At 33.5% G+C, this 26,207-nt stretch overlaps 1 pseudogene; it reads right to left on the reverse strand.

Moving 5' to 3' along the window:
• Window positions 1-22,869: 22,869 nt before the first annotated feature.
• Window positions 22,870-23,804, reverse strand: LOC150069497 (eukaryotic translation initiation factor 3 subunit M pseudogene; annotated as a pseudogene).
• Window positions 23,805-26,207: the final 2,403 nt, after the last annotated feature.

Below are 26,207 nucleotides of genomic sequence, written 5' to 3' on the forward strand. Positions count from 1 at the left end.
TGTGATAGCAAGAAATAGAATCTGGTTCTTCATGCATGCTAGGCAAGAACTCTACCACCAGGCCAAACCCACTGCCCCTATCAAAATATCCTTTAGCTTAAACACAAACATGTGATTCTTTTCATCTCTCCTTTTAAGAAAAGTAAAAATTAATAAGGAGAATATTTAATTTTCTTTATTATAAACAATTATCTTTGCAATCAGGATTTAATATAGGAAACTGTAAACAATTGTGAATTTTGAAATTTGTATTAATCTTTTCGAACAAAAGGAACACATACTTATTCTGTCAGACCTTGATATAGTTTTTCTAAGGAATTATACTATTTGAGTTTTCCCTAGTTAAGTCAAATACCAACTAAATAACTTCTAGAAAATTGTACTTACATGAGGGGAGGGTTGCTGTGATGAGAGGGATAAAGAATAAAGAAGGGGAATAATGAGTGAGAATGCAGGCAAAAATTCATTGTATATACCACAAAATTGAGAAGAATAAGGGAAGAAATAAGTGGAAAGGGGGGTTCAGAATAGTCAGAGAAAAAGTGGGATGGGAGGGATGGATGAGAATATTGAAAGGTGTGACATTAATCAAACAAATGGTATTCATGAACTGCTTTGTTAAATGCAAACCTGTTTGTACAGCTATTTAAAGATAACCAAAACATAAAAAAAGAAGGGAAAGAAAACAGAATAAAGCTCTCAATTTCTGATAGAGAAAAGGAGTCAGATTTCAGTGAGGTACTAACTCCAAATTATTTTTGCCATATATTTTTATTGTAATTAATAGAAGGGTTACATTACATTCACCAGATAAAGGGTGCATTACTTCACATACATTGATATCTTTTCTCATGTCTTGGTCCCCATTTCCCTCCCCCCCCCGCCCCTCATTTTGTTTTCCCCATTTCCCTATCCAATTTCAAATAACCAAATATGCATATATATAATATATCAGATAACAAGGTGAAATACTGTAACAATATGAGCTAACCAACGGACAACAAAAGAGATGAGAGATAACATAGTACATTAAGGACAACAATCACACATTATATGGCTTTTGTTTCTATATCCTGGGAGTCCTTTCATTTAGCATCATACTATATGGCCTTATGTATCTAGGTTTGATTCTATTGTAAATCTCTGCTAGGATAACATAAGATTTCTACTGATTATGACAAATGAGGGAAACCATTGGGCCTATGTTCCTTTGAGTCTAGCTTATTTCACTTAATATGATTTTTTCTAAGTCTTTCCATTTCCTTACAAATGGGGCAATGTCGTTCTTTCTGACAGCAGCATAGAATTGCATTGTGTATGTATACCACATCTGGTTGATCCACTCATCAACTGAGGGACATCTGGGTTGGTTCCATATCTTTTCTATGCTGAATAGTGCTGCAATGAACATCATTGTGCTAGTGGATTTCATAGGTCCTTGTTTCTGGACGATTAGATAAATGCCAAGTAGTGGAATTGCTGGGTCATAGGGGAGTTCTATGTTTAGTCTTTTGAGGAACTACCATGCTGCTTTCCATAGTGGTTGAATGAGTTTGCACTCCCACCAACAGTGTAGTAGTGATCATTGTTGGCCACATCCCCACCAGCATCTCTTATTAATTTTCTTGATCATGGCCATTCTAAGTGGAGTGAGGTGGAATCTTAGAGTTGTTTTGATTTGCATTTCTTTTATGACCAGAGATGTTGAGCATTTCTTCATGTGCCTATAGGCCAATTTTATTTCTTGTTCAGAGAAGACGCTCTTTAAATCTTTGGCCCATCTTTTAATTGGATGGTTGTTTCTTTGTATATTAGTTTTGATCACTCGAATTATAACTGTTATTTATTTTCTAATGAGAACATGGCTCTTCTCATTTACCAAATAAACACAGCTTGAATTATGTTTCTGTGTAACTTGAATTCTGTTTATATGTAGCAAATGGTAAGTCTTCTTTTTGGTCAGTCCTAGGGCTTGAACTCAGGCCTAGGCACTGTCTTTGGGCAATTTTGCTCAAACCTAGCACTCTGCCACCTGAGCTACAACTCCAATTTCAGCTTTTTCTGTGTATGCAGTAGCCAGGAGTTGAACTCAGGGCTTTGTACATGCTAGTTGAGCACTCTAACACTAGGCTCTGCTATTGGCCATGGGTAAGTCTTATTACTCAAGGACTATATATTGAAAATGTCAATTTGGCTCTATTAATTGGATACATTTTCCATTTTTGTACAGACTGGCATATGCATGGCATTCCCATGTAATTTTTTTCATGTTATAGAAACGTGAAAAAGTCATACATAAATCAATTAAAATTATTAGACTAAGAACATTTGATGTTTAGATAGTGATTTTAATCTAAAACCATATATCAGCTCTACCTATCTATCTATCTATTGCTAAAGGAGGTGAAACACAAAGCAGAAAAATGCTAAAGTTAGGAATACTGGAATTCTGAATTTTTATTTCATTGACTTCCTTTCACATTGGCTGCCAATTCCACAATCTTATTCATGACAGATATAATAAATTATATTTACATAGAATACCATGTCAAACTATTTATTTACCCTGAATGATTGAATTTGTGTTTTTTCAAAAACAATTGTTGGGCGGGGAGTTTGGCCTAGTGGTTAAAGTGCTTGCCTAGCATGCACGAAGACCCGGGTTCGATTCCTTGGTACCACATACATAGAAAAAAGCCAGAAGTGGTGCTGAGGCTCAAGTGGTAGAGCTCTAGCATTGAGAAAGTTCAAGGACAGTGCTCAAGCCCTGAGCTGAAGCCTAGGACTGGCAAAAAAAAAAAGGGGGGGCCAGGAGTTTGGCCTAGTGGTAGAGTGCTTGCCTAGCATGCACGAAGACCGGGGTTCGATACCTTGGTACCCCACATACATAGCAAAAAGCTGGAAGTGGTGCTGAGGCTCAAGTGGTAGAGTGCTAGCCTTGAGAAAGTCTAAGGACAGTGCTCAAGCCCTGAACCCAAGCCCAGGACTGGCAAAAAAAAAAACAATTGTTATAATTTAGAAATAACATTAGTATTGCTTATTGTTTGTTAAGATAAACATTCAAAGAATCAAATTAATCTTAACTATTTTGTATATTATTATATTCTTTGTCCCTTAAATGATGTGTCTGTCAAATGGAACTTGGCTCAAGTAATTTATTTTATAGTCAAAATTACAACAAGTAATTTTAGCTACTCAGGGTGCTGAGATCTGAGGACTGTGGTTTGAAGACAGCCTGAGCAAGAAAGTCTGTGAGACTCTTATTTCCAATCAATTATCCCCCAAAAGACAAGTGGTGCTATAACTCAAGTGATAGCTTACTACCTTGAGCACAAAGAGTCTGCGCCCAGAGTTCAAGCCCCAGAACCAGAAAAAAATGTTAAGAAGGCTGTGACAAAATACTGAGGGTAAATCAAGTATTCTCTATAATTTATGGAACTATAAAATGCTAAACATCTGTATGGATTTTATGCAGCATAATAGTATTGTATTTTTGAGGACAAGTATTAACACAAAAGACTTAATGAAGTAAAATAAGCTTTTTTGATGGATAAATTTGAGAAAGAGTGTTTTCTCACATATGAAAATTCTAAGACTAATCTGTCTGAATCTGAATTATACAAAGGCATTACTCAAAGTGTGGGAGTTGCGGAAATACACAACACAATGTTATAAAATGTTACGATTGCTACAAAAATCTCTAAGGAAAGGCTTTCCTTTGGGCACCTGTGCAAACAGGTGTGTTCTAACAAAACTTTCATTTTGGGTATTGGTTTCACATCTGATAGATTAAAAATGAATTTCCATATTTTATTAAAATTAATGTTAATAAATTCTTTAATAAAAATGAATTTCCATGTTTTCCCTAATTCCAGTATTCCCAATATTATTCCCTTTTTTGTTATATTTTGTTGCATCCCCGACATGGGATTTCTCGACTTACCAAGATTATATTATTCTAAAATTTCCTCCAGGGGCTGGGATTTTGGCCTAGTGGTGGACTGCCTAGCATGCATGAAGACCAGGGTTTGATTCCTTGGTACCATATACACAGAAAAAAAGTCGGAAGTGGTGGTAAGGCTCAAGTGGTGGAGCTCTACCTTTGAGAACATCCAAGGACAGTGCTCAGGCCCTGCACTCAAGGCCAGGACTGGCAAAAAAAAAAAAAAAATTCCTCCAGAAAGACAAAAGAAAGTATTCGCTAGCAGTGGTCAAAAAGTTAAAACCATAAATATTACTATATCATTATACTATATATTATCTTATTTGGGCTGATATGAGATGTGATTCTGAAGCAAAAGATTATTTTCCCCTGTTGACTACCATCTCATTATAAAATATAAAGTAAAATAGAATTTTTCGCCAAAATAAGTAACAGCCATTCCAGTTACTGTGAAATAAGTAACTAATACTTGACTTTATCTTTTGTTACAAAAACTTTTAAGTCTTTCTTTTCACTGATTCTGACTTGCATGGCAGAAAAGGATGTAGGAGATACTTGATGTTTCAGAGTAAAAATGTCTGTTTATTATGTTATAAAAATCAGGAAAAGAAGCAAAAAGAGAAAAAAAGAAGAGAGAGAAAAGTGAGAGAAGGAAAGAAAGAAGGAGATGAGAAAGGAAAAGGATAACATAAAAGAAATTAGAAGAGTGAAATGAATGAAGGAAAAGGAAGGCTGTTACCTTGAGATCCATAAAAACAAAATATACTACCATATTTAAGAATGTGCATCTTAAAAATATTACCAACACATTTGTTTCTACAAAAGAGATCTAAAAGTATTTCTCCACTTACCTAATATGCACACACACTTATATGTAATATATGTATAGATAAAATCTTTCAGAATAAAAACTCATTCCCTTACAGAAATTAGACTGCTTGAGAAATAAATCGAATGAGAATTCTGAGGTTCAGTTGTATTCCAGTATACATGTAAAGTCTGAAAAAGCTGTCTGCTTGATTCATTTTTTTCATAAACAGAACTCTTCACACACACACAAAATATTTGTAACAGGAAATGTCAATGTAGACATTGATATATTTTGCAGAAATGAAGTTTCATTACTTGTCCCTTCCAGCACCAAGTATCTGTTGTTTGCTGTAACAGTTCTTGCCTTTACTGCGCTGAATCCACCATGTCCTTAAGCTTTACGTCAAATTTTTCCTATCATGTATCTCTAAGAAAACCCTGAAATGTTTGGAAAATCAGCTTTCCTCTTGGTTCTGCTTTCTTCCTCTTCTTTTATTTACTGATTCAGTTTTACTTTCTGTAATCTATGTGTAGTTTGAGACAAATTCAATGCCTCTCATCTTGCTAGCAACAGGGGCATTCCATCACATAACCTCTACACTTAAGAGAATCCCACTACATCTTAATAAAGCAGGGAATTGATTTTTAAGATCCTTATGTTAACTCTCTAGATTCATAACACATGAGTCTATCATTGATCCCATTTTTTTTCTTTCCCACTTACTTACTTCTTTTTCTTCCTTGTCACATTATCACTTAGCTTTTGAATACCTTTGGATTCATTTAGCTAAATTTCTTGTGACAACGTAAATTCTTTAGTCACAACCCTCAGTCGCCTAAGTTCTTCCATTCTCTTTCAGGCACAGCACCCACTTTGTTTACTTTCTTGGTACATTTCTTTTTTAGAATTAGTAAGAATCCATGAGAACAATCAATGAAATTAAAATTGCTGACACTCTCTATACCAGTAGAACAAGTCCCTGTAAAGAACAGAATGAGCTTAATGGTATTCAAATTCGATGGTTTCCTAGGGTATAATGTCTACTAGATGAATACATGATGTGATGTGAACAGATAAATCATGTAGTTTATTTAAAATAACTGATCGATTATGTAAAAGATATCACAAGTACACAGAAACTAAAAATTTTCCATCTAAGTTTTCTTTGTAAGAAAATCACTTCTCCAGGGCCGGGAGTTTGGCCTAGTGGTTAAAGTGCTTGCCTAGCATGCATGAAGACCCGGGTTCGATTCCGCGGTACCACATACATAGAAAAATGCCGAAAGTGGTGCTGAGGCTCAAGTGGTAGAGCTCTAGCCTTGAGAAAGTCCAAGGACAGTGCTCAGGCCCTGAGCTCAAGCCCAGGACTGGCAAAAAAAAAAAAAAAAAAAAGAAAAAAAAAAGAAAATCACTTCTCCAAGCAAAATCCAGTTCACCCTCTGTTACTTCACTGTATACCTCAATAGTCCTCCAATTTGGTGCCAGGATCTCATCCTAGATAAAGGTGAGTTATAAAGTCACCTAATTTTATTTTCACATTTCTACTTATTTTGTTACCTACAGTAATTGATCACTGGTTGACAGGACTGGAATATAAATATTTTAATTCTTGTATTTTGCCCCAGATGGTACACTTCTGTTTATCATACTTGTTTAATTATATCAAGGATACTGATATTATAGAGCTTCCCCATTTTATCCACAACAAGGAAACTTCTACATGAACATGTCATATCTAAGTGATTATTTTTCAAAATATGTGTCCCTCAGTTTCTTGTCATCAAATAACAGTTGTACAATTCTATATTAATTTTAGCTCCTAGTACTTGAAGCAGAACAAATAATTGAAGTGTCAAGTCACAATAATACAGATCAAGCATATTCCCAAAAGCCAAGCTTCGAGAATGATTTGAAGTCTATTCTCATCTAAGAAGTAGGAACAAATCCAAGATATTTAAAATGGCTCAACAAGTTCTGAATTTTAGATTTGAAATGAGAAAACTTTTTGTTCTATATCATAGCTGAGACATTCCAGTGAGGTCATAGCATAGGCGTGCATCAGATATGTCTCTTTGGTACCCCAGGTTTATAAACCTACTGTTTATATGAATTCCTTCAGGAATCCATGCTTCATAATTTATTACACACAGGGTTATTTTTACTGTAGCTCATTTTTTACAATGGTATTTATACATATGATATGTCATAGACAAATTTATTTCTATTAGCTAATCTCATTGTCATTTAACCTATGCGTTCAGGTGACAAAATAATCCGATTTTATTATTTGCCTTCTTTTCTTCCCATTGGAGGCAACCAGAGGAAAGAATAATGAATGCATTTTAGGCAAGCCTAAATAATCACTTCCTCATCAATAGCATAATTTTGATTTATGTACAATATTTTCCCACAATTTGAGAGTCTCTAATTCTCAGCTCAGGTTTGTGATTTTTTTTCCTGTCTCACTCTGATCTCACCTCTGTGTCTCTCAGGTTTATTTCCTCCCACTTCTCAAATTGTGACTTTCAGATCTACCTGTTTTGCTTCTGTTTATCCTCTGCATTGTTATTTCTTCTGTAAATAGTGATATCCCTTTCTCTTTGACAGGAGTCCAGTTAGTCAGTTTTCATAGAAATGTGAATTATTCTTGCTTAGGATAAGTATAGTCTAATCCAAGAAGTCTTTCATCTCAACTTTTTTATGCGACCCAAATATCATTTAGCTGAAAATCTTGCTGCCACACACTCAGGCATTTTTCATTTGTAATTTGTTTCTGAGATAAGCTCTCAACAAACTTTCCCTCGTTGGCTCCTAATTCTGGATATTTCACCTCTACTTCCTTAGTAGCTGGTATGCGGCACTATCGTATTGAGCTTATGACATCATTTTCATGGGGGTTGACAATACGTCTTATTGTTTTATTCCTATGATTAATGCACATTACCACAATAAGCATCATTATTTCATGAATAAATAAGAATGTCTAAGTAAATCATTTGTTTAATGATCTAAAACTCCTGTGTAAAACAATCACTATTTGGCTTCTTATTTTAAAATATAATCTATACACATTGCTGAAGAAAGTGGCAGTATTTTGGTGGCTAGTACCTAGAACTCAGCTGGCTAGACAGGGAAGTTTGCTAGTGATAATCTATAGCACACATTTGGTCAGGACTTTTTTATAATGAAGATTTCTCAACCAATCCAAGGCCAAAGATATCAAAATATCTGAAGATATATTCCAAGAGTCTAATGCTTTCAGGTTGGATTTTCACATACAATGGAAGTTTGAGAATTTCTTGCTTAATGAAGGCTACAATCCAGTTATAATTCAGGAAGCTAGAAAGACAAATACTAGACTAACAGTTAATCTACCAAAGCTACTAAGCTAAAAGTTTGTACTCCATAATGATAATTAGAGGATTCCTTCACATTCACAATACAATTAATCTATATTATAAAGATGAATACTGAGTACCATATAGATTTCACAGAAGGAGGAAAACTATGCACATTTCTCAATATTTGGTAGGCTTCAACTGTCAAAAAATATAAAAATTCCCAGACCAGGAGTTTTGCCTAATGGTATGTGTTTACCTAACATGCACAAAGACCTGGATTCCTTTCCTTGGTACCACATACATAGAAAAGCCGGAAGTGGTGCTGTGGCACAAGGGGTAGGAAATTAGCCTTCAGGAAAAAAAAAAAAAAACAAGGACAGTGCTCAGGCCCGGAATTCAAGACCCAGGACTGGGTATATATCCATATATATATATATATGTGTGTGTGTGTGTGTGTGTGTGTGTGTGTATGTATATATTTTGTTGTTGGTGGTGGTGGTGATGGTGGTGGTTTTGGGGCTTGAACTCTGGGCCTGGGCTTATTAGTATTTTTCAGACAGAAATTACAATATTATATAAAAATATTGAATACAGTTTATTCTTCAATTATTTTGGAAGTAGTATGTGTGTAATAAACTAATGTAAGGCATTATTTCATTTTTTATATCACATTTACTTGAATCATTCTAAAATCTAGCACATTATACTTTTAATGGCTGGAAAGTATTGTATTTATATTTAGATATTAGGAAACATGAAGTCTAGTATCAAAGTTGAGATAGTCTTGGTCCTAAGAAAAAATAAAAAGGATTTAAACCTGACATTTTTCCAGAGGTGTTGTTTCATTTTTTGGAACAATGTAAGGCATATGTATTTCTTAACTCAGTAAGTACCTACAATATTTTATGTTCAAAGTCATTCTGTAAGCTTCTCTCTGGCTTCTTGAAAGATCTTTGTCTCTATTATATCTAGATAAAGATGTTACAAATGTTCCAGGGCTTCATCTAATCTGATAAAATAAAATAATTTTATTTTTTCCCAAGTAAATTATAAATTTGGAAAACAAAAAATATCATATTGTAGAAAACAGTAGCTAGAGCTAAAAAAGCAATATAATCTCTTGTTTACACAGTAACAAAATAAATCACATTAAGATTTGTTGAAACTCATATTCATTAATATATTTTTTATTCTCTCATTTTCCTTCCACCTATTTGTTGAAAATGTCAAGTGTAGGTGGTTAAAACGCACACTCAGCAGAGTTTTGGTGGCTCACACCAAAGCTAAGGTTGACTAGCTAAGATTACTAGTCAAATGGATGACAGCTGAGGAAAACTGGAAATGACATTGTTTTGTTTTGTTTGCTTTTTGTTGGATATGGGGCTTAACACAAAGCAAAGCAAAGTAGCTAATGATAATGATGATAAGTAGAGAAATGATAAATACCTACACCTATATCTCAAATTAAAATATATTTTGTTCTTTAATTAAAATCTATATTCCTTCAAAAAATTCTCTAACAGAAAGTCCAGTTGATTTAAAACAAACTTGGGTTTTAGTTTATTTTCCTACTAGTTTCTTACTTTCTATATTATACAATCCATCGTAATTACTATTTGGATACACTTAAATTTAGTTGTCTTAACCAGAAAAAATTTTAAGCACACTATTTTTCTATATCTTACCATAGACTATTAGAATTCTCCTTCTTAATACTACTTTAATTTTTTAGGTTCTGTTCATGAAAGTAACAAAGATTTGTCTCAAAGATTTAAAATAGCATAGGGTTCTATATTAACAGAACTTAAAGTGAAGGAACTAACCTCTGTTAGTGAACTTATATAGCAAGCAGTAATTTTACAAATCACAATTGAAAATATGAAAGAAAAACGATCACTCTCTTCATCATAAATATAGTGCTATCTTCCATCAATAATATTAGCATGCAGGAATTACATACTCAGAATGTCATATCTGGTAAATTTAGCCTAACCAAATGGGAGAGTCATTTCATTTCCATTTCCACAGAGAAATATATCACTTAGTCAGATTTTAGAGTACTGCGTAAAACTATTAAAATTAAATGTCACTGAAAATGGTTGAGAATATACACTTCATATGATATCTCAGCATTTTGGTGGATGAAGTCAGTAGGATTAAATAGTGACATTATTTTGAAAAAAATAATATATGATAGAATAGAATAAAATGGGTGTTTTCAATGTTTATATCTGTACTATGTATGGCATTTATACAAATAAAATGTACATACAAACTGCAAACACTCAGTAATCTGGGGTAAAATATAGCAAATATCTGAGGAAAATTTAATGGTGTTCCCATAAAGATAGAAACATTAGTAGAAGTCTATTTAAAACAAACTAATTTAGCAGGAATTTTAGTTTGTCATGATTGTTAAATTTTTTAATTCATATTACTGTTCTTATTGAAACATTATTTTTCCATATATTTTTATTGTAATTGTAATTGATAGAAGGGTTACATTATATTCACCAGATAGAAGGGACATTAATTCACAAATATTGATACTCTTTCTCATATCTTGATCCCTATTCCCCCACCCCTCATCTTGTTTTCCCCCTTCCTTATTCTATTTCAAATAACCAAATAAGCATATATACAATATATCAGATAACAAGGAGAAATACTGTAACAATATGAGATAACTAAGGGACAGCAAAAGAGTTGAGAGATAACATAGTACATTAAGGACAACAATCACTCATTATATGGCTTTTGTTTCTATATCCTAGAGGTCCTTACATTTAGCATCAACTATATGGCCTTATGTAACTAGGTCTGGTTCTATTGTAAATCTCTGCTAGGAGAACCCAAGGTTTCTACGAATTGTGACAAAAGAGGAAAATCATTGAGCCTATGTTCCCTTGAGTCTGGCTTACTTCACTTAATGTGATTTTTTTGAGTCATAATTTTTATTGTGATTAATAGAAGAGTTACATTATATTCACCAGAAAAAAGGTGCATAACTTCACAAACATTGATACTCTTTCTCATGACATGGTCCCCATTGCCCTCCACTTAATATAATTTTTTTCTAAGTCTTTCCATTTCCTTACAAATGGGGAGATGTCATTCTTTCTGACAACAGCATAGAATTCCATTGTGTACAAATACCACATCTTGTTGATCCACTCATCAACTGAGGGACATCTGGGTTGATTCCATATCTTTGCTATGGTATATAGTGCTGCAATGAACATGGTTGGGCTAGTGGATTTAGTATGTCCTTGTTTCTGAATGATTGGGTAAATGCCTAGTAGTGGAATTTCTGGGTCATAGGGGAGCTCTATGTTTAGTCTTTTGAGGAACTGCCATACTGCTTTCCATACTGGTTAAACTAGTTTGCACTCCCACCAGCAGTGTAGTAGTGATCCCTCCTGGCCACATCCCCTCCAGTATCTATTGTTATTAGATTTCTTGATCATGGCCATTCGAACTGGAGAGAGGTGGAATCTTAGAGTTGTTTTGATTTGCATTTCTTTTATGGCCAAAGATGTCGAGCATTTCTTCATGTGTCTATAGCCCATTTTTGTTTCTTCTTCAGAGAAGACTTGCTTTAAGTCTTCAGCACATCTTTTAATGGGATGGTTGTTTCTTTAGAGATTAGTTTAGGAGTGATTCAATTTTTTGAGCTGTTGATATATTTTAGATGAGGACTTTGTCCATTGCACGGTTAGTGAAGATCTTCTCCCACTTTGTAGGCTTTCTAGTTAATTTGCTAGCTATGTCCTTTGCCATAGAGAAGCTCTGCAATTTAATGCAGTCCTACTTATCCAGGCTTTCTTTGATTTGTTGTGTTTTTTGGTCCTTATTAAGAAAGTTTCGACATGTGCCAAGGAGACCTAGTGTATCTCCTATTCCTTCTTGTAAAGTTTTCAGTGTGTCTGCTTTTATCTTGAGGTCTTTGATCCATTTGGAGTTAATCTGTGTGCAAAGTGACAAAGAAGGATCCAACTTTAATTTTCTGCAGGTGCTTAACCAGTTCTGCCAGCACCACTTGTTGAATTCTTATAGATATGATCAACCTCTGATTTGACCTAAGGCTTCATCTTCCACTTTCCTTGTCATTAAAAAAAATCTCTTCGGAAAAAAAGATTTTGAAATTCAGTTGCACTTTGTTGTCTGTGCTGGAATGCTATCAAAGTCTTGCAATGCAATTTCTGCCTCACTGAATCTATTTCCGTGAGGGCAGAGAGCTGAGGACACTTTCTTCTCTTCATCCTCTCCCTTACTTCCTCTACATCAGGACAAAGAACACTTTTGAAGAAGTAAAGGCTCCAGATCTCATAAAAGTTAATTGATTAATGCTATGCTATTTTTTTTGCCAGTCCTGGGATTGAGCTCAGGGCCTGAGCACTGTCCTTGGACTTTCTCAAGGCTAGAGTTCTACCACTTGAGCCTCAGCACCACTTCTGGCTTTTAAAATATATCAACAGTTCAAAAAATTGAAGATGTATCAGGAAAAAATTCAGGTTGAAACACATTAAGTACTGGAAATCCAAATAAGAAGTTCAGAAATAAAATCAGAAAGGAAAAAAAATAAAATATTCTGAAATGCAAGAAGAATAATTTCTAATAATTTTCTATCCACACATTGGTATATCCTGGGTATCTTTAAAAGAGCAAAGTCAACAAGAAATTTTAACTGAATACAAACAATAAGTGCATCATTACTTCCAAAAATCATAAGAAATGAGTTTGAAAAGAATCTATATAAGCATTAAACATGCTAAAATTGAAAATTTTGATAAGTGGTACTATGATTAAGTTTTAGTTCTTTTTTTCTTTGTGGTCGTGAGGTTTGTACTCAGGCCCTCAGTGCTGTCCCTGAAACTTCTTTGCTTAGCCTGATGTTCTACCATTTTGAGCCACAACTCCACTTTCTGTTTTTCAGTGGTTAATGGAATATAAGAGTGTCATGCAGATATTTCTGCCTGGGTTAGCTTTGAATCAGAACCTCACAGCTCAGCCTCCTGAGTGGCTAGGATTAAAGGTGTGAGTCACTAACTCCTAGCAAATCTGAATCTTATACTCACTAAAGTAAAAATATCACTCATAATTAAAATAAGAGCAGTTTTCAAATTAAAAAATTAATTTGTCCTTAACAGAATCACATATCACTTCATAGTGCATACAAAAAAATGTAAATATAAGAGTGAGATTTTTACATTAAAGACACCCAATGAAGAACAGAAAATTTAGCTGGACATGGTAGCTGATGCATGTAATCCTAGCTACTCAGAAGGCTAAAATCTGAGGATCATGGTTCAAAGCCAGCCTAGCACTAAAGTCTGTGAGCTTCTTATCTCTAATTAACCACTAGAAAATGGAAAGTGGTGCCATGGCTCAAGGGGTAGGAAGGTAGCCTTGAGCTGTAAGAGCTCAGGGACAGTACCCAGGTCTAGAGTTCAAGTCCCACCTCCTCCCCTCAAAAAGACAGAAAATGGTAGAAACAAAGAGAAAGGATGAGAAAATATCAAATCACCTGTTTTATTTACTTAAATCAGCTTAAACTGCTGCATTCATTATTGCCATAGGCTTTAATGTGATAAAATTCAGTTCTTCAATAGCACCTATAAGTATAGCTAATGAAAAAAATAGTTCAATTAAATGAATTTCTATTAACAATCACTTACCTAAGATGGCATGGAAGAAATAACAGAAAAGGTAATAGGGTAAAATCAGAAGTGATTCTAAAGAAGGTTTCTAAACACACAAATAATCCAACATTTACATTAAATATTAATGCTATAAACAGTGTAATTAAAAAGCTAAGTTATCTGATCAAATGAATAAGTAATGTTTTCTATAAAAGGCACAATTCAAATGTAATGATATATTTTAACTGAAACTAAATAAGTGGGAAGATTTAGTTATTATTAAGAGTATTGTCAAAGATATGGAGAGAAATTTCAAAATAACATCAAATTATGAATTCATCTTAAGCACAACTTCAAAAATAAAATTTAGAAGTAGATAAAAGTGGAAGTAGACATATTAAAACTATATGATACTGTACTACTCATATTACATATTTAATATTTACATTAACATAATATGTAGTATATTTATATACTATATGTTTAATATTTATGCTACATGTATATAGTAAAATAATTTATACAGAAAAATTTTACATTATAACTTAATTTTAAAATTATAATCAAATGTATAATTATTAATATTTCTTATATAGTTGATGTTTTATTCACACATCCTCCACTTAGTGGCCCTGTTAGTTTCTCATAATATGTTGTTGGCCTCAACATCCTTTGTTCCCAATGTATGATAGTGATATTTAGTACCAAAATTTTAGCTAAATTTTATAACTTTGTCAGTTGCAACTTGAGCATGTTTTACATGATCCAATGGTTCCCTTTGACCTCAGACCAATTTCAAATAGTTTACTTAATAAACTAAAATTATTTGTCTCAGAATACCTTAAATGTAAGAATCTTTTGCAATTATCTAACAACGAAGTCAAATTAATTCTCCTTAAAACTGCTAATGACTGCATACTCAGGTAATTTTATTGTGTAAGAAAACAAGTATAGAGTGCATTTAAATTTCATTTAACTTCTCTTTGATTAATGTATGCCTAACAGGAAAAAAAAATCTTTCAGTGCGTTGAAATATCTTAGTTCATATTTCCACTGGTAGAATTTTAGTCCCATAGAAAAGCCAACTTTTATAATTACTGCTATCCTTCATAAGAATGCTTTATTTGCATAATGCAAAGCTCTATATTAATTATGATATGAAGGACCTTTTGTGCATGAACTTTCTGATATTTTAAATTTGAACAGCTTTCAGGTTTTATTTTCAAATTACTGCCTAAATTTAAAAAGGATAGAAATTTTGTTACTTTTAAATAGTGTTTTCATTAAGGTTGTAATGCTCTGTAGTTTGGACTTTCCAGTGACATAGTTAATGAAAAATTTGATCAAGCAGTAAATTTAAATTTATTATAGGTAAATACTGCTCTCTTTTCCTTTTTTTTCTTTACTTTAAATTTTTTTTTTGCCAGTCCTGGTTCTTGAACTCAGGGCCTCATCACTGTCCTTGGACTTTCTCAAGGCTAGAGCTCTACCACTTGAGCTGTGGCATCACTCTCAGCTTTTTTGTGTGTACCGAGAACCGAGGAAAGGGACCCAGGTCTTCCTGCATGCGAAGCAAGCACTCTAGCCCTGCTCTCTTCTTTTTGTTCTGCTGTGGGACTTGAACTCAGGACCTTAGGTGCTGTCCCTGAGCTTTTCAGCTCAAGAGCCACAGCACCACTTCTGGTATTCTGGTGGTTAATTGAGATAGGAGTCTCATGGACTATTGTGCCCAGACTGGCTTTGAATTGCAATCCTAAGCCCTCTGCCTCTTTAGTCTCTGTCAATACTGTTCTTAAAGAATATGTTAAAACTTATGAGATGATTTACAGTAGTTGATCTCATGAGCACGAGCTGTTACTACTACAAACATTAATCAAATGGAAAAATATTTATTATTCAAAAATTCTATAGGCTCTCCAATTTATAGTGTTTATTATGTTAAAGATATAATTCAAAGCAGCATTACTATGAAAAGCTTAATTGTTATAAGAGGACAGTCATTAAGGAAGTGTGACGGAGGTTGTGAATTTGACTGAAGCATATATTGTGTGTATAAATATATAAATATATATACATACGTGTGAAAAATCACAAGATGTACAATTATTTTATGCTTGCAAATATAATTTAAAAGAAACTTAAACATGATCTATAAAATAATAAAGGAAAAGGAACCAGGAGAAAATAACCAAAACAAACGTGGAGAAGACTAGAAGCATCATACACCACAAAGTTTTCCCGCTGCTTACCAAGAATCAATGAAACATTCACAAAAATACAGCAGATAAACATGTGATCCTGTCAGACATGATAATCAACTTGACATTATCCCCTCTACTTTAATAATCTACTTAAAAACTGTGAGTTGAACATTTGTCTCTTTTTACCTTATATAAGAAGTCAACATGAATCCAATTCAATGCTGCATTAACGAAGTTTCTACATGACATGAATTAGGTAGTAATTAGAGGCTGATAAATATTGGAAGACAGAGACAGAATGACATCAAATATGAGGAATTCGTCCTGACCTACAGATCCCAGGAGACGTTCAGAATTCCTAAATATCACAAGTTCAAGACAGAGAAGGTAAAACTATGAGTCAACTGAAAATGTGTGGGTGAACACAGTACCCTTCTTTCCTCCATTCAAAGAGGCTAAATTGATACTTAACACCTAGGAATGATAGATCTCTCCATTTAGAGAATTTTTCCCTAAAAATAATCATATAAACTATAGAAAATAAGCTAGGATGCTGTTAATATACTCTGTAATGTACATATTCTTCAGTATGTAATTCACATACTTGTCAGTGTCTGTAATAATTTATTCTTATGCTCACGTATCCATACTTAACAAGCCCAGTACTTTTTACAAATTTGGGAGCTCAAAAAAGCTATATATTTACTATTGAGTTAAATACACATGAATTAATTACTATTAAAATCACTCAGTTTTAATCCAAACAGTTATGGAAAGTTAGGAGGAAAATATTCACAATGGTAGTTAGCAACATGGAGATGTTTGTATAAGTATGTATTTGATAGAGTCCGAGTAACAAAATGATACATGAGTAAATCCACAAACTATGGTTTATTAAATTATGAAAAATTGTTTATAAAATTCTTGTAAAACATCCATTCATGTTGAAAGCACTAGAAAAAAATAGGAATAAGATATACATTCCTTAAAATAATTAAAGCCATCCTATAGGACAAACCTACAGCCAGTATTATACTAAATGGTGAAAGACTGGAACCATTTACCTTAAAATCAGGAACTAGACAGGGATGCCCACTCTCTCCACTTCTCTTTAATATAGTACTGGAACCCTTAGCCAGAGCAATAAGGCAAGAGAATGGCATCAAAGGGATCCACATAGGGAAAAAAGAAATTAAAATATCCCTATTCGCAGATGACATGATCCTCTACTTGAGTGACCCAATAAGGTCCATTCCCAAACTCCTAGAATTAATAAACTAGTTTATCAAAGTGGCTGGATACAAAATTAATCTTCAGAAATCAGTAGCCTTTTGTATACACAAACAGAAGTCCAAATCAAGAAAATGATCCCATTTGCAATAGCCCCCCCCAAAAATAAAATACTTAGGAATACTTAACCAAAGATGAAAGGAATTATTTAATGAAAACTATAAAAGCCTAACAAAAGAAATTAAAGAGGACAATTGGAAATTGAAAGACATCTCATGCTCATGGGTAGGGAAACGAATGTAGGGAATATGGCTATACTGCCAAAACTGACATACAAATTCAATGCAATCCCCATCAAAATGCCAAAGACATTATTTACTGAAATACAAGATACAATCCAAAGATCCATATGGAACAAGAAAAGACAATTCTAGACAAAAAAAGCAATGCTGGTAGTATTACAATACTTCAAACTCTACTAAGGGCCATAATAACAAAAACCGCATGGTGTTTGCACAAAAATAGACCAGAAGATCTATAAAACAGAATAGAAGATCCAGAAATAGAACCACATACCTATAGTCAACTTGTATTTGACAATGGGAGCCAAAGATTTACAGTGGAACAAACACTGTCTATTCAAATATTGGTGCTGGCAAAACTGGTCAGCCACATGCAGAAAACTAAAAATTGACCCTAGCCTTTCTCCATGCACAAGCATTAACTCAAAGTGGATCAAAGATCTCAATGTCAGACCGGAAATCATGAAACTGCTACATGATAGAGTAGGAGAGTCACTGGAACTCATAAGCACAAGCAAAAGATTCATGAACAGAATCCCAGAGTCACAGCAGATTGGAGAGAGACAAATGGGACTCCCTAAAAATAAAAAGTTTTTGCACAAATAAAAGCAAAGCCACAAAAGTAGAGAGACAGCCAACGAACTGAGAAAAGATATTTACCAATAATACATTTGACAAATGCTTAATATCCAGTATCTACAGAGAACTCAAGAAACTAATCTCCCCCCAAACCCAACAAACCATTCACTAAATGGACAAGGGAACTAAAGAGAGACTTATCAAAAGAAGAGATTAAAATGGCAGAAAAGCATAAGAGAAAATGTTCATCATCCATAGTCATAAAGAAAATGCAAATAAAAACAACCCTAAGATACCACCTTACCCATACAAGAATGGCCAAGATTTTTAACTCATACAATGACAGATGCTGGTGGGGTTGTGGAGAAAAAGGAACCCTACTGCCCAGCTGGTGGGATTGTAAACTAGTTCAGCCACTCTGGAAAGCAGTGTGGAGATTTCTTAAAGAACTAAAAATTGACCTTCCCTACGATTCCCCATACCACATCTGGGCATATACCCTGAACAGCATAACCCAAGATATGATAAGGACAACTGATCAGCTATGTTTATCTCTGCACTATTCACAATAGCCAGGCGATGGAAACAATCCAGATGCCCTATTTCAAACGAATGGATCCAGAAAATGTGGAATTCTACATAGCCAAAAGACAAGATAAAATAATGGATTTGCAGGGAATTTGATTAATCTAGAGCAAATAACGTTGAGTGAGACAAGTCAAGACCAAATGAACAAAAGGTACTTGGTACCCTTAATATGTGGCTATTAGATCCAAAGAGTACAAGAGCAAGGACTCAATATTTGCATACCCAATGCTATGGACAAGGTATGGGAAATATAAACACAGCTACATAGACATTAAAACCTATGACTCTATAGACATAATATTTTATTACATAAATTAACATGTATCTGTGATATACAAACCCTTAGCCTAATTTTGATTATGTTCTAAAAACCAAGTGCCAGTGATTTTATCTAGATTCCCTTTTTGAATACTTGTTTGTTAAACCTGTCATTTGAAATATGATGTAAAAATCAATGTTAATAAATTCTTTAATAAAAAAATTCTTGAAAAAAATCTAAACTACTTGAGTAGGATAGTATTTCTTCTGATGATGCTAATTCTCTGCTAAAATCAGAAGTAAGGAAAATATTAGAGTTGAGAAAGATTGGGGGACGGTTAATGTTGCAAAGGGTGGCATTGGTGAAGATGCATTGTACTCATAAACTTTTTTGTTGCATGGCAACTGCTTTGTATAACTAATATAGATAATCTGATTATATTTAAAAACTAATCATAGAATTTAGATTTTAAACAGAAAATTTTAGTCTGCACCTCTGAAAAAAAGGAGGTCCAATTCCAACTACAACGACGGGTTCAAATCAGAACAGAGCCCAGAACCCAGTTTCATTGTCTTCAGCCAAATAGCCTCTTCTGTGTGTCACTAACAGAATTCCTCACATTAATAAAACTAGCTTAAATTTCAGAATGTGACAGCTTCCCAAGGTTGTCACTCCTCCAAAATAACAGAGCTGTCAACCCAGCATGATTTCCTATATCACTGGGGAGATTTAGTCTATTAACCACTTGAATGCCCAATGAACAAATAATATATTTGTATAGCAGAAATATATTCATGTAGCCAGAAAATGATTCTGAAAATAATACTTTTAAAAACAAGGCAAACAATATGCATAATTTCTTTCAAAAGCATTTGTAAGAGAACACCTGCAGGATATCCAAGCAAATTAACCAACCAAACATCATAAAATAAGGCACTTGATTGAACAAACTACACACATTGTCTTATTTAATAGCTATTAATGCAACATTCTTTTAATCCACAATATTTTCCCATAATTTAAAATAAAGATAGTAATAGACAAATGAAGAAAAAGGAAATAACGTAGTGAAATTTCAATACATGTCCTACAAAATTAAGTAAGTGAGGGGAGGAATGATTTGGTCAACATAGGTGAGAATGTTCAAAGAGGTGACACTAACCAAGATGTTGGGAGCCAGAGTAGAATCAAATTGTACCTTGATTTGCATCAGACCATGGCTTTATTGTCTTATTGTTTTATGGCCTTATTCTGTTTAAATTACCTGAGATTTACCATATGAATGTAACAGTTGGAAGTTCCCTGGTTTCCAGAAGGGATATAGGCTGGAGTTGACAATAAACCAGGCAGTCTTTACTTGGGCTGCAGACATCCCGGACCCGGTGTGTCTGTCTCTCTTCTATTTTTTCCTAGTCCTTGCCCCCTATTTCAGGAACCCCAATCTGTGAGCCCTGGTTTGCTGCCGGCTGGCCCCGGCGCCAAGATGCATCCTGTTCTTTCTTTTTCTCTAATTTATTAAGTGCTTGTACAAAGGACTTGTCATTTAACCAAGGTTAATGAACCCAATGGGTCTTGATCACTGTTATCCCTTTCTACATTCTCACCCATCCCTGCTAAACATTCCCTTTTTTCATTTTTGTTAATTTTGTAGGCTATACATGGAATTCTTCATGACATTCACCTCCACTTGTTTCTCTCATTGTCTTCCAACCTGTCCTTGAAGACACCTCACCCTCTGCAACTATCTTCTACCTGTCTCATTTCTAAACAAATGGAAAGACTCGCAAAAAATTACATTAAGTGAGGAAGTCAGGCCCAGAGAGACAAAGGTTGTGTAGGTTTCCTTATATGTGGCAGCTAGAATTAGCCTATAAACCTTTATGGAAGGTTTATGTATAATCTTATACAACCTTATGTATAAACACTGGGTTGTATGAAAGTGTTTAAAAATGTATTAACTAAAACATTGTAGGGTCAAAGGAGAACTCAAGTAGTGTAACTTCTTAGAAAGGCAAAGTCAAAGCCTCAAAAATAAGATGCGTTAGATTTATAAACAGCTTTGTATGACAGCTTAGAGATAATGAAATATTTTAAATAAATATAACATTTATTCATATTGTATGATACATTTTAAAAGAATGAAAAATACAGTAAGGAAAACTAAGATCACCTCTGCTTTTAAACTCAGCATTAAGATTTTTGATATGTGTATTTCCAAACTTTTTTCATATGTATATGTATATATAAATATGAATAACACTATTATATTGTTTTGATATCTAAACATCTTTTTAAATATAAATTAAATTTTGTCATTAATTTTTCAATAAAATTGAATATTTAGGCATGATAGTACATTCCTATAATTTGGACTGTCTTAAGATACAGCGCAAGAGGGTCATAAGTTTGAGTGTATTCAGTTTGCTACATAAAAAGCAAAATATAAAAGAAGCATAAATGAAATGTAAAGTCTGTATCTTACGAGTTAATGAAAAATAAGTTAAACTGTTCTTCAAAGGATATAAGTAGGATCTTTGTCATTGTTGCTAATGGTTATTCTAGTCCTCACGCTTGGACCTGAGACCTGGTCACTGTCCCTGAGAGTATTCATTCAAGAATAGCATTCTGAAACTTGAGCCACAGCTACTTTTCCAGCTTTTTTGGTGGATAATTGGAGATAAGACTCTCAGAAGCTTCTTTGCCTACTCTGGCTTTGAATGGGCAGTCCACAAATCTCAGCCTTCTAAGTGGCTAGTATTTCAGTCTTGAGACACTGGTACTTCTCTATCCTAGTACTTTAAAGATAAATAATGGCTAACTTTTAATTAATATTTGTAAGATTCCAATAGTGGATAGTCAGTTTCTAGACTGTTTAATAAAGAGAGAGACTAGATAAAATATTGAATATTATTGTATTATAATATCTATTATTTCACTTAGTAGTAATGGGGTTCATGGTTTTGTTTGCTAGGCCAATCTCCATACTTGAGGTAAACTGCATTCTTTTTGTCTATTGTTTTATTGATTAGGTCTCATAACATATTTTCAGCTGACATAAGCAATAACTTACCTTCACCAGCCAGGGATCAGGGACTATAATTGTATGTCACCTTTGAGTGAATAATTTAAAAATTTGAATAAGTATTATTTATGAATATGGTATTGATTGAGATAATTTTGTTTGAAATTAAATGAGTTAATGATTATAACTTTTCCTTGCTGTTTTCTAAGACAGGTTACTCTTATCATAAATTAATAATATATGACTGTACTAGAAGAACGAAGAAAAAAATTGGCATCATTGAAAAAAATTGGATGTGACCTTTTTATGTGGCTGAACTGATTATAATATGTTTTAATAATAAGTGTAATGAAGTAATTTAATTTTGTTTGGATCTTATAGATAGTACTATTGAGTATCACTCAGATCAGAAAGTTACAATTCTGTATACGAAATAAAGTGAAGGACTTGAATTCATATCATATTTGGAGACATGAGTATAAAATGAGGAAAATGACAATTTCACTTTCTTATCTTAATGCTGATTTGAGATTAGACTTACTTTGAATTTTATGTGCTTCTTTCTGAAAATACTCTCTTGGAAAATATTAAATTATAGTGTGTTACATACTTGGTTGAAATATTTTATATTCAACATTATGTAAAATTGGCTGTGTTGCTCACATTTTAATTGATAAATTTTTGCCAGTGATAATTATTTCTTGTAATAATTACTAACGAATCAATAATATAATTATATATGTGCTTTTTTATTGAGTATTATATGTATTTTAATGTCATGAATTTTGAAGCTGTTATTAAATATATAAGTCTAAATGAATTTTTTAGTATGATATTTTACTAGGATTTCTTTATTTTTTTCCCAAAAGAACAAAAATGTATGCATTAAATTTCAGGTATCAGAAAGACTAAAAAGCTGCTTTTCACAAGCAGTTTTTCACAAGCGGTTTTTCACAAGCATTGTTTCCAAGCATTAAGTGTATCATACTGTTGTTGCCACTGCTGTTTTCCTAATGTCTGATGTATGGTATGACTGACAACTACTTTTCTCTGGGTCTGATCAATTTTACAGTACGCCATTTTAGTTCTTACCGCATCCAGTAACAAAGGCTTTAACATCATCGGCTCCAGTCTGAGGTTCTTGCTGCATTGTATCAAAAGAAATTTCCTTATTTTCTGCTGCCATTCCCATAAAAGTGAGTAGTCACATTTTTGCCATATTCTGTTCTTGTAACAGGCCAAGTGAATCAATGAAGTCTTTATTATTCTGATAAAACTTGACATAGGATGCCAACTTAGCACTCACAAAACTGGTTAAAAGATCATGAAAATGCTCGCTTTCCAAAAATTTGACTGGTTTTAAAGTAAGAAGATGGTCAAAAAGAAATGCGTTTGGATCTTTCAGTGCTCAACCAATACACCTGTGAGCATCAACTCGCTCCTGGGAAGCATTGTCCTCTGTGTAACGTCCAAGCAATTCCACCATGACTTTTGAAGCAGCATCACTTTTCTTACAGTCCACAAGTGCCTCATAAAGTATTCTTAAGAGGGTGTGCTTTTTTTGGAGGTGAGATTCCAGTCAGAAATCCATTTCCTCACTTAACCCAGCACGCTTGGAATGTGCTGAATGGCCTCGCAAGATGCAGCTACTTTAATGAGGCTGTATATGGCAGTATATGGTGTATCTTGCAGTCTTAGAGATGGGTGCCTGCCTTCCAGAAACTTGCCCAGCTTTTCACACAAGCTCTCAATTCTTGAAGCTGTTATTAAATATATAAGTGTAAATGTATTTTTCTTAATGAAATTACTTCCTTCGTATTTGCAAAACAATTTTCTTACTCCTGGAAAAACTTTGTAATCTGAATTATACTTTGGTACTCTGCCATTCTGATGATTAATGTGTGGTTAATATAATTTTTGAGATTATTTTATATTTATCCTACTTATGTTTTGATATTTTAAGTGTTTTTCAGAGAAGCAGAGAGTCTTACTTTTTAAAAAATTTACTTTGACTATCCCTACAAATTATTAAGGATTATCTATAGTTGATGTGATGACAGATACAGTTGTCTTTAGTCTTTTCAATTTATCTTTTTTCTCATCAATTGTCTATCCTTCTGCTTATTTAAGGGCTATAAGATTTCTCATTTTATGTTTTTTAACTCTGTGTTCTCTGATTATATCTAATTTAATATTAGTTTGCTTGCATTAGGATTTATAGTGTTTATCTTTTATCAATATCTCTAATATTAGAAGGGGGAAGCATCTTTAACTTCAGGGTATATATTGTAAAGTGTATCTAAGTAGACAGAAAGATAATTCTAAGAGCAAAAGAGAAAATGCCTCTACTGAATACAAAGAAACTCCATTCTACACCTTTGAGTGTGCTTCAGTAAAAAAATTCTGTAATGTTGTCATTACTTTACATGGTTGTTCCTAAAGTAAACCCTTTCTTGGGAAAATATCAGACAAAAGCTTATTGTAATTGTGGACTTTAAATTGTAAAGCTCTGCAAATGATATATTTCAGGACTGAATAAAAAAGTGTTCTGTAGCTGTTTGAGACTAAGTTTCGAAGCATAAGCTTGAAATAAATGTAGTAGGGGATTATCCCTTGATGCCTTTCAATATATATTGTTGACAAGAGCCAATCATGCCCAGAAAAGGTAGCTGATCTGGTAATTTGTGAATAATCTTCACTAACAAAGAAGATCGGCATGACTCTCCAACAGAGCAATTTTACCCTAATTAAACCTTTGGGATAAAGATAATGGTTCTCTCTTTAAAAGTATGTGGTCCCTGTGTGTTAAACATGAAACAATAGTATGGTCTTCTAATATTATGACCGTTCCTCTAATGCAAATATGGAAGACGAAGCTAGTAAAATATCACTGACAAATTGTAAATTAAGAAAAAAGAAAGAGGTAGAATATTCTGGAGACATAGATTCATGCCTGTTCTGAAAATGTGTGAAAATAAAGGAAATGATCAGGTAGCATTAGAGAATTATTACCTGAGATACCCAAGAATGTGAGGCTACAAAAATAAATATGGACCACAAGGACTAATCCATGCAGATGCTGGATACAGATGCTGCTTAGTGGAAATGGATTTCTTACATTTGTGTAGGTAAGTCAGTTCCATTTAGGAAAGTAAGAACCATTGACATAATTACTGTATCGTACATGTGTGGTATAATCCCATATTACTTTAATGAAATGTGTACTTTGTATGCATATGGGTTTGAGACATTTTTAGGATGTGTTTTAATAGCGTTCAGTTTTATCTTAATGTGATGAAAATCCTGAATAATTATGGATGTATTACGTACAGAGCACATAAAACATTGGTTATTTAGAGAATGAACTCAAGGATAGTACATCAATTAAATCACATACATCTAGCGTTTGTATTTGAAGGAAAGAACTGTAAATAGATTCTGTGTGGACTAAATTAGATAACCCACCAGAGTTTAAAAATAAGAAGAAGATTACCTATTTAGTTCAGTGGAAGAGCACTTGCCTGGTGAATTCTGGCTACAGCTCTTGGGAAAATGAAAGAAGGTACCTTTGGGTTAGTAACTTTGAGCACATATTTTGATCTAAAATAATGCTCTTATTCTTCAGGGTGAATCTGTGAAAATTTTTACTAGGCAAAATCTTGAACTTGTAACATTAAGATACTGGCCTTAATACCACTTAAATATTCCAAATCTACAGGTACCAATTTGATGTAGTAATGATGGAAATAATTGAGCCTGTTAATATGACTGTGCCCAAACTGCTCTAAAAGAAAGCACTCGTTAGGACATATTTGGGGGATCTTTTCTAAGGTCTTTGGTCAGAATTTAAAATTAATTGGTCATGGAGAAAATTATGAACCATATTTGCATGCACATGGCATTTTTTATTGCCTTCTATACTCTTATCTCTACAAACTACTTATTTACTAATATTTGAAAACATTTGACTTCTAAAAATGAATCCACATTCAACAGTTTTTCTCTTTTCTGGTAATTTTCTGTAGCTAATGGTTACCTCTATATTAAGTCCAGTTGGTATTTTTCTGTTTTGTTTAGTTTTGGATCTGGCACATCATACATATGGATCACAATAATTTCTCTTAAATTTTGCAAACAAACAGAGCACAGGTATTCAGTACTACTCTCAAAGCAATTTCAGAGACTGTTTCTTCAACCAAAAGTTGCTGCATGAATACATTCAATTTCATAAGTTACTTTTAATCCATTGTTTCCTTTCTAGATATAATTAAGCCACCAACACCAGTGGG

Source organism: Megascapheus bottae, chromosome 1 (genome assembly GCF_031878675.1).
Source record: "Megascapheus bottae isolate mThoBot1 chromosome 1, mThoBot2.hap1, whole genome shotgun sequence".
Classification (NCBI taxonomy): domain Eukaryota; kingdom Metazoa; phylum Chordata; class Mammalia; order Rodentia; family Geomyidae; genus Megascapheus; species Megascapheus bottae.